The 12127-nt window shown below is 36.8% G+C and overlaps 1 protein-coding gene across 2 annotated transcripts in view; it reads right to left on the bottom strand.

Annotated features, from left to right (window-relative positions):
• DIAPH3 (diaphanous related formin 3) overlaps positions 1–12127 on the bottom strand; it is a 467480-nt gene that overhangs the window by 435195 nt on the left and 20158 nt on the right. The gene's annotated exons all lie outside the window — the stretch shown is intronic.

Here is a 12127-nt window from a genome sequence, read left to right as displayed (position 1 = left end):
ACACAGAAATCTAAGTTTTATATATCCCAAAGTAGAGCAATGTTTTATATTCAAGTAGCTAGATTCAATTACCAATTCTCCTCTCTCTTATTCATTGGAGCATTATATCTTTAAAAGGGCAGAGAAAGGGTCAAATACACTTTCTAAATAGAAAAACAGGTCTACTCTTTTATACGTATAAAAGGACAGGTGTTAACAATTATCACCTTAACAATTATCACCTAACAGAATAAGTGGTACAAAAACATTTATTGAACAGAATGAAATTTATCATTCATGTTTGTATACTCAAGTACACCTTTATGCTCATGAATCTACCTCAGTGATGATCCAGAGTAAAAATCTGTTCAGTGTAAATCACTATCCCAGATTCTCCACTCCCTTTCTTTAACCAAGATGTTCCTTCTTCTAGTGCAAAGGAAAAAAAGTAACTGGAGGAACCTAAAATAAACTGTGTATATGCCAAAAAGAATGTGGCCATATAAATGACCATTAGCCCACCACTAGGTTAGAGATTGAACTGCCTGTTGAGTTAGAACTACTCACTTTGACTCAAGAATAAGGAAATAATAATAGTGGATAAACTAAGAGTTAGTGTCTATACTAGGCTTTAAAATTTGCTTTTTATCAATACTATTTTCAGCCTTTGACACTAACAAGTAATGCTTCCTATGGTCCTAATGGGTGAGTATAATCCTGAGCAAGACTGTAAAGTTTCTAAGGCACTTAGGGCCAGAGTGTCACCCCTGAGATCATTACTAGTATTAAACCCAAAACTATAGGGCTCTCGCCTTTGCAGAGAAAGGAGCTGGGGAAATGCCTTCATGGGGCTCCCTTCCTATGACTGCCTGCTATGTATGTACCTTCCTGCCAAGACAAATTTCCAGCCCACTGCACTCGGTTGACCACATGTCTCTCTTTTATTATTCTACTATCACAAGTATCACCCCAATAACAACTCATATCACTCTTGAAAGGGGTCATTTTAAGTGCCTGTGGCAAGAAAAGAAGAATGTAGTCAACTTCTGACACAATAGCATTCCAAGTGGCCTAATGCTTAAAAAATAAAGCCAAAGAAATCAAGGATAAAGCTAAAATCCTATTTAGAACAGTATGCCATAATAAAGAGTAAACATCTACTTACACAAATGAAATATTCCCAAAGACCAGTTTGAGTTGCTTCAGGAAAATGCCATAAAAGTGATATTTAAAAAAAGAAAAAGAAGAGACAATGAAAATAGAAAAACAATCTTAAGAGAAATAAGAATGGGCCCATGCAAGATTTATGATCTAAAAACTGCATAGAAGATACAGAAAGTAAAAGTACTAGATAGGAAAATAAGAAATATAAATTTCATGATGTAAAATGTAGAAGATATAAACATCTAAGAGAAACATTTTTATATACCTTCAAAGGCCTAAAATTAGAATTGTACTCAATTTTCAGGAAAAGTAGTAGTCACTCTTGGGTAAAAAACAAGGCAACACAAGGATCTATTTTTGATCATAGTTTTTTTTTATATGTATATTCTTAAACTACCTCATTGAGAGTCTAGCTTTTTTTTTTCCTCTCCTAATTTAATTTCCTAGAGGCTTGACCTGTTTTTTAAAATTATATAGGCATGTACATAAGCCCAGTTACAAGTTATATTGCTACATGCAATGTTTCACAAAAAAGAATGTGATGAATCACAACAGAATTATAATGTAAGGGTAGCTAGCTTGCAGGGAGAAATAAGAAAACTCAAAGGGATGTAGGTGGGGAAAGTACAACCAAGACTGACAGAAAAGAAAAATGCTAAGGTCAAGTTCACCATTCCTTCTCTTTTGGAGAACACTTACCTATCTCGCCACCAGCAAGAGAAGTCAGTACGACAGGAAATAACAGCAAATTCAAAGACCTGTACAAGACTGGAGATATTGACTAACAGAATAAACAGCTGGAAAACTGCTCTGAGAATGTTTCTATATCAAAACAATAAAGTCAGAATTGGTTTCATTTCAAGATTTAACTTCTGAAGAATAGAGATTACATAGTTATTTGTTTACATACATGCAATCAAAGAAGTCACTAAAGAAGCTAGTGTTAAAAATCTGAACAGATCTAAGCACTAGTAATTTCCTAAAAACTGGAATATTCATAGTCTACTTCAAACACAAAGGAAAAATAAAGAAATAAACACTAAATAGTGAAAAACTGTAAAGATGATATCAAGTGACACTCTTTTTTAAGATGTTTGAATATTAATATTAATTTCAAGTTTATCATAAAAAGTTTACATTACCTGAAGGTCCTGCCTGTTTGGCTTATACACTTATAAAATAGGGACTACCCATTAAATTGAAATCGCTGAGGAAGAGGGAGAAAAGAAGAGAAAATGACTGACATAAAATTCTCAGATAATTCTGTCGGCTTTTAGCCTTACTTCTATAGATACAAAACTATAAGGGGTAACATCCTTAATTAAAATAAGAAAAAACTTTATAACACAAAAATATTGCTTTCATACCCGTACTTGAGGTACTGTTTAAATGTCTGGTTAACTTAACCAAGACACTTAAAAAATGAAGTACTGCTGTTTTGTAGCCACCAGCAATGCTCTTTACTATCTTCCGGTTTGGGAAGATAGGAACTGCACACATCAATCCAGTTCATGAGTAACCTTTGCTGACATGCACTCCAAGAAGGAAACAGAAACATAAAATCAACTATTAAATGAAAGCAACTAGGAACACCTTTAAAAATAATAACTTGAGAGCAACCTTTTTGGATTATATTAATATTTACCCAGGAAAAAGTTAAAAGAATACAGTTTTAGACATATTAACTTTCACACCTAAATGTGATTTTGTGACCTTCAGTTATATTACCTGTCTATGATTCTATAGGTGTTGTTGATGTTTTATGGCCTTGAAACAGAATAAAACTAGTGATAATATTTAAATATAAACAGTTCTGACCACAGGACCATTGGTAATTGTGAAGATGTGGTATTAAAGTACATTAGGGCTCTTTTCTAAACCAAAAACTCACCCTTCTTCCTGTGGTCCTATGTTTCTCAACTTGCTAATTCTATTTTCTCCCTAAAAAGCAAGGTGTGCCACATATAGATGGGTAACAATGTTTTCTGCTAATGACAATTCCTAGGATGAATGGCCAAGAGGGTCACTCTGGAATTGAAAGAGGGAAAAAAAAAAGGCTTTATAGATTTTTCTTCAAAAGAACATAGGATTCAGGGGGGAAAAAGTAGAAATACAGAACATAGGTCTCTATATTCCCATTTAAGCAATGCATCAAAACTTTTATTGAAGACAGTGCATGCTGTCGAAAAATAGATTTAGAGCATTCAGAGCACTGTGCTAAATGCTGTGAATATCAAGAGGTATGTGAAACAGTTACCTCAGTAACTTAGTTTACAAGTAAAGTAGCAAAGATGGATAAATTATAACATAGAAAGCAACATAAAAACCTCAGAGATCTATACACAGTGAAAAAGATTACAAGCTATAGCCCAAGACTTTTAGCAAATTTTATGTTTTCTTTCATTGGCTAGCATATTTGAACTAGCAGGCCGGAGAAGCAAAGATCTGTCCATTGATGTCATTAGGAACATGACAGCCACCATCAGATGTCAAGCTAGCAGGCTTGGATCAATTTGTTACTGTCATCAGAACCCAATATATGGCAATACTTTTAAATAATCTTTGGTTGATACAATTTGATTCTATTAAATTTACATCATTTAACTGGGACCTTATGAGGAACTACCAACAAGAGGAAAATCTGTAAAATTAAAGTCTCCAACACACTTGACTCAGACACAATTTTCATGAACTGGACCCTCTAGACCAGCTTGTTTTCAGCTTTTAGTGTATGTAAGAATCACACCAAGACTTTCTTTTAAAAAATAGATTACAGGGCTTCAGCCTCCCAACAATCTGATTCAGTAGGTTTAAGGTGGGACTTGGAAACCTACATGCTTAAGTGGTCATGCTTGTAATGACACTGCAGCATGCCCAGGACCATTCAGGAAATCCTACTTCACATTCCACCATTATCAGCCATTCAACATTCTCTCAGCCTACGCATGCATTAATTTTTCATCATTGGGCCTACCTTAAAAATGAGATATCCCTGAAATAAGCCACATAAAGATTACAGATAAGTATAAAAGGATTTCAAAGAAGTGAAAGACAGGGAGCTAGAATAGTTGGGACAGACTTTACTGCCATGAAGTGACAGATACCAATTAGTACTGTTTTAAAAAAATTTGACAATCTCTGGTATGTAGGATGAATTATCAATTGCATCATTTATTCAAATGCTTAGTCTATGTCTAAGGTCAAATCATTCAATCTCATAAGCATATATTTAGTAAAGTATTGAAGATTGTTCAGTATCTCAAACCATGACATGACACTATTTGCTTGACAAAATGAGTAAATGACAAGTTACTAACATAGTAATGTTATACCTTAAGGTGAAAATGCAAAAATCAGTCTTAATCATAATCTGTGGCTAACGATAATACATTGCTTCCACTTTTGTTTTAAAATCCAGATTATTCCTTTCCACCAATAACTTATAAATATATACATCAACCTAATAACATTTCTAGTCCACACACCTGTGTTTATCTTAATGTCAACACCAGTTATAAAGACTGTGAAAATTTAAAGTAATATTACTAATAATGGCACCAAACACACCTACAGAGTCTATCTAAGGATCATCTCCCCAGCAACTACACAACACACATAGATGTGAAAATATTATTCTTCAAGGGCTCCAGATTTAACATCTAAGAAAGGTCCAAAAATAACACTGAAGCTTTCATAGCAGTGAGGACAAGAGTAGAGCTGGCTCTTTGATACTGTACTAAAGAAAAACTTTTAAGTTGATAGCTCTTCATGTGGTAGGTTTTTCAGTCTGAGGTGGAAAAAAGTGAGAGAGGAGATGTTAGGAACAGGTGAGAATTAGGAAAAGCTCTCCAGCCTCTTTTAAACTATTCATTGTTTTCAAAACAGTAATTCTGCCAACCTTAGAAGACAAACACACCACCCATTATCCAAGGCTTCTCCTCCGTCATTCACCCAAGAATCCAGACTCCCCTTCTCCATAATTCCAACTTTGTGCAAGGAGAGTCTTTAAGAGAGAACGGTTTCAGGAAGAGGCATCACTATCATGCAAGTGTCCATAGAAGTTGAGAGAAAATATTCATTTCTGAGAACACAGCAGGGTTTTCAAAAGGATAAAAGGGCTACAACCTACCTGATAGGAAATGACTGCCTCTCTAGAAAAGTCAATTATCAAATTGTGGCTTGGAACTCTAGCCTAGATTACACATCACAGCAGGTACACACTTAACAAGTCATTTTTCATTCTAACATTAACTCCAGAGTTCTTTTTCCTTTAATGAATTCAGTCAATGTTGAGGTAAAATTAAAGAGAAAATACAATGGCTAATTCCAGTAACATAGTTTTAAAATCTGTTTTAAGATGTTCTCTTCAGCTGTTCCAGTTCTTTTTATCTATACTAACAGATCAAAAACTCTTCTGTATTATATCCAGGGAAAAGCAATTCAAATCGTTGAATCACTTCACAAGTAGCTTTAGTTCTAGATTTCTAGAATCCAAGACCTTTTTCATCGTCTGGAGAAGGCTGAAAAGTATTTGCTGTAGAGATATTTAAACTGATCCCCAGAGCTCCCAGAATCACCTTGAAGTTTATCCAAATTACTAAATTACTTCTGAGAGTGACTCAGCCTCCTAGATGTCTTATCCAAGACACAGATTTAGACTGGATATTCATTCCTAAGGCTAACATAGTGCCACACATTATTTCACATATATTTGAGAAGGATTTTGCTTTCAGCATCACCATAGAGAAAAGGAATTTGGCTAAACCTTTTTAGTGAACAATTTGGTAAAACAAATCCCATGTTCACACTTTAACCTAATAATTCACTCAGGAAATAAGAAATACAACCAAAGGTTCATATGCAAATATGTATCACCAAAGCATTACTTTAAGTAGCTAGAATTTTAATCAACCTAACGTTTCCTAAAACATGGGAAAGATTAAATAAATCAAAGTCCTGCCATATGGACTACAATGACATGAAAAAATGCTTACAATACAATGATACATGGGGAAAAGTTGCATTTAAAATTGCATGTGTAAAAAAAAAGAAAGAAAGAAAACTGCATATGTGACCAGGTATGGCATGACTCACACTAGTAATTCCAGCACTTTGGGAGGCTGAGGCAGGAGGATGGCTTAAGCCCAACAGTTCAAGACCAGACTAGATAACATGGCAAGACCCTGTCTCTACTGGGAAAAAAAAAAAAACTAGCTAGGTGTGGTAGCAATGCTTGTAGTCCCAACTACTCAGGAGGCTGAGGTGGGAGGATCACCTAAGCCCAGGAGTTGGTGGAGGCTGCAGTGAGCTATGATCACGCCATTGCACTACAGCCTAGGCAACAGAACAAGACCCTGTCTCTAAAAAAAAAAAAAAAAAATGCATATGTAATATAATCTCAACTTCATTAATGTACAGGAAAACATTAACAGGAACCACTGTTAATTTTATATATCTGGATTGTGGAATTTGGGACATTTTTTCATATTTTCATGTATTTTCCCAGTTGTCTAACAATGAGCATATTTATTTTTATGATACAGAAAGCTTTTTTTTAAAGTTACTATGGATAATACTTTTGACACTGAACAGAAAACATAGATTACTTCCTTTTCAAATAAAAAAGTATGTATTAGTAAAAGAAAAAATGAAAATCTAAAAAATGTAATAAATACTGTGAGCGCAGACTTTTTAATAGGCTGGGCTTTGTGATGTATATTTTCAAGTATGTCAGAACATATTAAGTATTATTCATTTGTTTCCTAATTCACATATATAAATTAACCAATCTCAAAAAGCTCCTTGGTTCTGTGAATTATTGATGTTGTCACCAGCTGCAGACTTAATTCCAAGAAAAATATACGAATCACTACATCACAAGCACAAATCCTCTTGACACAAATTCAATTTCTGTAGCAACAATAATATATTGACTTAGCTTTATTTTTCCATCTTATGACACTTACTAATGGCAGAGATAAAAGAAATCTATCATTTTTCTTTACTATAAATGTAAACGATATCATGCCATCTTGAGAGAAAGTTAAGGTAAATACCACTCACTAAATAACCCCTTAATGTAAATGAGGAGACGATGCCAAATATAAGAAACAAAATATAAGAACTTATGATTTTTCAAGCAAAATCTAGTCTCATAATCTTCATTTTTTTTCTACCACACAGTATAATTAGGCAACCAATATGTGCAAGACACTACATTAAATATGAAGAGGACCCAGTCTCTGCCCTTATGAGTTAATAACCAAAAGAACTGGCAAGATAAGTAAGCAAATAATCAAAATGCAACACAATGAGATAAGCACCATAACAATATTCAATCATAATTTAAAGAAAAGGCTCTACCTGCTAATTATATATGCTTAAATGCATGCTAATTAACATGCAAACATTATAACAATGATCTAAAACTAAAGTCAAATCAACTTTTAGCCATGATTCAGGTGCAACTTGTAATACAAAATTTGTTCTTCTTAGAGAATGAGATTCCTAAAATATTAATTGATTCATTCATGCAACAAATATTTATTAAACATTAGTGTTCTTGACAAGCGATACATAAGTAAATACAACAAAGATTTTTGCCCTAAACGAACTTACTTTCTATTGAGAAAACATATATTAAACACACTAAGTAAATCACTTCTTTACTTAGAATGTTAGAAGGTGATGAGTGTGCCCTGATAAAAATGAAAAGTATTTTGCAACAATTTAGATAGAACTGCAGACCATTATCCTAAGTGAAATATCTAAAGAATGGAAAGACAAACACTACACGTACTTGATAATAAACTGGAACTGATGAGCACATGTGCACAGAGGAAAATAAAACTCAGTAGAAATCAAGCAGGGGGAAGGTGAGGAGGGGAAGGGTGAAAACCTACTTAATGGGTATGATGAACACTATCCGAGTGATAGGCACACATACAACCCTGATTCAAGCATAGCAAAAGCCATGAATGTAACCAAAACATTTGTACCCCTGTAATATTTTGAAATAATAATAATAATAAACAGTAAGCTATGATGACGCCACTACACTCCAACCTGGGCAACAGAGAAAAACCCTACCTCTAAAAAAATTAAAACGTAAAAAACAGGCCAGGTGTGGTGGCTCCGTGCCAGTAATCCTAGCACTCTGGAGGGCCAAGGAGGGCGGATCGCTCAAGGTCAAAAGTTAGAGACCAGCCTGAGAGAGAGCCAGATCCCGACTCTGCTAAAAAAATAGAAAGAAATGAATTAGCCAACTAAATATATAAAAAAAAAATAAAATATAAAAAACAAACAAATAAATAAAAATTAAAATGTAAGCCTCTCAAAAAAAAAATAGTAGTTAGGCCAATATGGGCCTGGGATGCAGGGCAGAAGGATTTGTAGTTGCAATTTTAAATATGTGGAATTGGGGTAGGCATAGGCCTTATTGAGAAAGTGGTGTTTGAGCTGCAAGTTGGCTAAAAAGTCATCTATGTGGATGGAGCGAGGCAAGTGTTTCCGACAAAACGAAAAGCCAGAACAAACCTGTCAGGAGAAATACGTCTGATGTTCAAGAAGCAAGGAAGCCAGTGTGGCTACAGCAATACAAAATGAAGTCAGAGAAAAGGAAAAAGGAGGTAGATCGGTCCCAGACCATTTTATATTTTAAGGACATGGGTTTTTATTCTTCTGAATAGTCACAAATATGTTGTAAGTATAAAAGCATTATAAATAATCAAATTGCACAGTAAATAATAGTCAAATCAGCATATTATGCAAGTTACAAGGGGAGGGGGAAAGATCTGTACTCAAATAATTATTTATTTCACGGCCCTTTTAGTGGCTTGTTTGGTTATGGGGCAAGAAGCCATATACTAGAAGGTATTATATTAGAAATACTCCCAAAACACTGTAAAGCTAATAAAGGCAATTTTTAGACAAACTCAGTTAATTCTATCAACTATTTTTTTAATATAGAATTAGGCCAGGAGGTGGAGGGGATAGCCAGACACGTTTGGAGAAAAGAGGATAAGGGGAAAAAGCTTTCTTACAACTGTTTAAACATAAACCCCAGGACCCCTCCGAAGTCACTGGCTCAAAGGGCTCTCCCTCAGAGGTTTCCACACAAATGGCACAGTGCTCCTCAGATATCTCAGCCCCAGACACAGGGACCCTGACCAGCACCAGCCTCGTGGCTGCCCCTCCCCCAGCTCCTGTGATCAAGACCTCTTTCCTTCCTACTAATATCTAGGTTACCTCAGCATCTCCAACTTGCCCTTTCATTTTCAATACTCTTGAAAGTGATCCCCACATTGAATTGCCCATGGTTTCTACTTCCAGCCTGGGCCTTGATGGAGATGCTGCCCCAGTCCCTTCCCTCTCAATATCTGTACTCACACTGCTTCATTTACCCTATACATCCTCCTTACTCACCTTTCAAATGCTGCCTTCTTCAGGAAGGTTCTCACACCTTCCTAGCATCAAATGTGCCCCTCCTGGGACTCATCCTGCCTCGTGTCATGGCATAATACCGTAGTAACAAGCAGAGGTGAACAACCTGGGCTCTGGAATCAAACTCACCTGGATTGGAATCTAGCTCTGATACCAATCACTTGTGTGACCTTGGGCACTTGAACTCTCTGAGCCTCAGTTGAGGCTAACAAGCATTTGTCCCCAGAGGCTTGATAGACGATTTAACAAAAAAGGCCACGCAAAGTACAAAACATACTACACTTGTGATTAGGAGGCTTTAAATAATGTTACTCCACTTGCTTCTCATTAAGATCCGCATAGTCATCACCTTGGTTCTGATCATAATCATTATCATTGTCCTCAATGACTACCACCCTCAGTCTCCTCCCGGGAGAGCCAGGGCCCCCAAATCATTGTCTAATCCATTTAAATCCATGCCATTTTCCCCTCTGGGCTTGATTTTTGTCACGGTTACTTTGCCAGCAGCTCTATTTTCCTGGGTATCAGTTATACTGGACTGTCCTCTTTTCAGCTAAAGCCTTTCATGTGTTATCATATGTCTTTGGGGCTCAAATCTGGGGGTTGAGAACTTTAAGCAGTGACAGTTTCCTAATGACATCCCCAGAGACTGTGTGTTGCCTGGGCCTCAGGAGAATAAAAGTGTGATGGATGAATGAGATGTGAAGTAAACAGTCTGAGAAGCTATTGCACATATAAATTTATAGTAAGGGTGGATCAACCTTCATTATTATCAAGAAATGATGACCCCACCTATGTCTCACCATAGCCTTTTTTGTCACAATTCCCTTGGGTTACTGATCACTGTCTGTCTTGCAGTTTTTGTTTATGTAACACCATCTTTTTTTTTTGGAGACAGAGTCTCACTTTGTTGCCCAGGCTAGAGTGAGTGCCATGGCGTCAGCCTAGCTCACAGCAACCTCAAACTCCTGGGCTCAAGGGATCCTCCTGCCTCAGCCTCCTAAGTAGCTGGGACTACAGGCATGCACCACCATGCCCGGATAATTTTTTCTATATATATATATTAGTTGATCAATTAATTTCTTTCTATTTATAATAGAGACGGGGTCTCGATCTTGCTCAGGCTGGTTTCAAACTCCTGACCTCGAGCAATCCACCCACCTCGGCCTCCCAGAGAGCTAGGATTACAGGCATGGACCCCCACGCCCGGCCAACACCATCTTTTTTTATGTGGCAGGTATCACATTTTACTTAAATTCAAATCCCTAGACCCACCACAGTGTAGGGAACATTTTAGGCCCCTGGTTTTCAACCTGACCCCAGTCTTTTCAACCTGATTACACATGAAAATCACCTGAAAGTTTGTTTTCTTTTCCTAATAGAGATGCCTAAGTAATAACTCAGAATACTCAAAGGTGGGGCCTGCCATGAATAATTTTAAAGATTCTCCCTGGTAACTCTAATGTGCAACGTGGGTTACAAGCCACTAAGGCAAACTATTTTAAATTCAGTCTTCTAGGACCACACTTCTGGTCTTCCAGTACCGAAACTATCATCAAAAAATCTCCAAAGATCCCCACATGTAAATATGGTTAGACACCCGTTGGTTTGTCTGCCTCATGCACACCATCCCTTCTCTGCAAATGCCTATGCCATAGAGGTGGAACCAGCAGCCTTCATTGTTTCTTGTAAGCCAGCCCTGGCCACAACAGAATGCAAAGCAGGATAAAAACCCAAGCAGAGCCAATCAAATTCTCACTCTCCTAGAAATCTGGAATTAGAATTCAGAGATAAAAATCAAGCTTTGCTCTTGCATGGACCAAGAGTATATGTGTATATCTGGAATTGTGGGGCTCTTAGACGAGGGGATGTGAAGGTCAAAGCAGTGGAAGTCACACTATGCAGAGATACAACAGTGGAGCTCATGCCTAACGAGAAGCAAAATGACACTGTATGGCCCCAAAGGGAGACAGAATGAGAGAACCTGCCAGCTTTCACTTCTTGGGTTCAGTCCCTCAGGAGGGCCAGCCACACTTACTGTTCTTGATTACAGTAACTACTTGTGTGTCTTTACAATTTCTCCTTTCAGACTTAAATTAGATATTGTATGAAGGTCTGTTCCTTTAAGCCAAATGGGCCTTGGCTGCTACAGAACCCAAGATTGCAAAATGGGTCCCCAGGTAACTATATGATATAGCCCACCTTATCATCATTACTATCACCACTTACTGGGCACTTTACAATTACTAATTTACCCAACAATCCTATCAATTAGCTATTATCCCCATCTTAGAGATCAGGAAATTGAGTGATAAAGAAGTGACTTGCCAGAGATGGTGAGTGCCCAGGCTGGGAATGGAACCTTGGTCATTCTGACTCAAAAACCCAGGCTCATTCTCTTTCCCTTTCCTCAGTCTCTACTACTATGAAGGGACAGCCACTGTTATCAAACCTAGAGAGGAATACATACAGTGGAAATGAAGCGGTTTCTGAATTATTTATAGGGCAAAGAAATCTGAAAATGAAATCTTAACAAGAAAGA

This window comes from Microcebus murinus, chromosome 13 (assembly GCF_040939455.1).
Source record: "Microcebus murinus isolate Inina chromosome 13, M.murinus_Inina_mat1.0, whole genome shotgun sequence".
NCBI classification, from domain to species: Eukaryota; Metazoa; Chordata; class Mammalia; order Primates; family Cheirogaleidae; genus Microcebus; species Microcebus murinus.
The sequence above is the reverse complement of the archived record's forward strand: the minus strand, read 5'-3'. Positions and strand labels throughout refer to the sequence as shown.